This window comes from Galeopterus variegatus, unplaced genomic scaffold (genome assembly GCF_000696425.1).
Source record: "Galeopterus variegatus unplaced genomic scaffold, G_variegatus-3.0.2 Scaffold9897, whole genome shotgun sequence".
Taxonomy (NCBI): Eukaryota; Metazoa; Chordata; class Mammalia; order Dermoptera; family Cynocephalidae; genus Galeopterus; species Galeopterus variegatus.
In genome coordinates, this window is record NW_007736008.1 from 1 (window position 1) to 1,874 (window position 1,874).

Sequence of the window (1,874 nt, forward strand, 5' to 3'; positions counted from 1 at the left end):
GTTATTTACTGATAAAAAGGAAATGTGCTATCAAGCTTTGTAAAGAGGAGGAAACTTGAGTGCATATTGCTAAGTGAAGAAGCTATTCTGAAAAGCTACAGACTATATGACATTCTGGAAAAGACAAAATTACAATGGTTTCCAGGGTTTGGGAAGAGGGAGGGAGGGAGGGAGGAATGAACGGATGGAGCACAGGGAGTTTTAGGGCAGTGAAGTCATTCTGTAATGATACTGTGATGTTGCATACCTGAAATGCATTTGTAAGACACGTAGAACTGTATAACTCAAAGAATGAACACATCAATATTGGTTTATCAATTGTGACAAATGTACCACACGAATGCAAGATGTTAATAATACTGCAAGATGTTAATAATAAGGGAAACTGTGCAAGGGTGGGAGAGAAGAGATATATGGGAACTCTGTACTTTCTGAATTTTTCTGTAAACCTAAAACTGCTCTAAAAAGTAAAGTCCATAAGTAAAACAACAACAACATTTTACCACTTCACACCCACTAAGATGGTTAGAATAATAATGATGGAAAATAAGCGTTGGCAAGGATGTGGGGAAATTGGAACCCTGTATGATGCCGGTGGAAACATAGCATGGTGCTGTCACTTTGGAAAACAGTCCAGTAGATCATCAAAAGGATAAACATAGAATCACCATATATCCCAGCAATTCTACTCCTAGGGGAAAACCTAAGAGAAATGAAAGTATATGTCCACACAAAAAGTCAGACATGAATATTCATAGCAGCAGTATTCATAATAATCAAAAACTGGAAAGAACCCAAATGTCCATCAAATGGTGAATGGATAAATAAGATGTGGTATATCCATATAATGAAATATTATTCAGCTGTAAAATTGAAATACTGAGGGGCTGGCCCGGTGGCGCACTCGGTAGAGTGTGGCGCTCCCGCCGAGGGTTCGGATCCCATGTAGAGACTGGTCCACTCACCGGTTGAACGCGGTGCGGGTGCGACACTGAGGGTTGCGATCCTGTTACCGGTCACGAAAAAAGACAAAAAGGAAAAAAAAAAATGAAATACTGATAAATGTTATAGTGTGGATGAACCTTGAAAACATTTTGCTAAGAGAAAGAAGCGAGTCACAAAGGACTACATATTGTATAATCCTATTCATATGAAATGTCCGGCACAGGAATATCCATAGAAACAGAAAGGAGATTAGCGCTTGCTGGGAGCTGGAAGGACAGAGGAATGGAAGTGACTGCTAGTGGGTATGAGGTTTCTTTTAGGAATAGTGAAAATGTGGAACAAGATGATGGTGATGGTTGCACAACTGTGCAAATATACTAAAATCACTGAATCATGCACTTTAGATGAGTGAATTTTATGATATATGAATTATATCTCATTAAAGACATTATTTAAGACATTTTTTAAAAACCCACAAAACCCCGAAAAGTATCCATCATATCATTTATTTCCATTCTTCGTGGCCCAACTTGTCAACTTTGAAGACTCTCAGGGGGGTAAATCTCGTGTACTTAAAGGATGGGCTGTTTAGAATCTTCTCCCGTCTCATTTTTTTCTTATCTGTAAAAAGAAGATAGTACCGCCTGTTTCATAGCAGTGTGTGAGCCTTCGGTTCTCAGTTTACGTTAGTTTGTTTTTATCCCCCCTTCCCGCCCCTCCCCCAAGGACGAAGCATAGCTCTTTCTTTGGACTCCTTAGGAAGAAAAAACAACATAAACCTCGTCCTTTCTGAGCCTTGATGGTGAGGATAATCGCTACCTTTTATAAAACATTTACTATATCTATGCATTATATGAGGGGTCTTCAAAAAGTTCATGGAAAGATTTGTATTATATTTTAATTCTATTTTTTCATGAACTTTTGAAGTA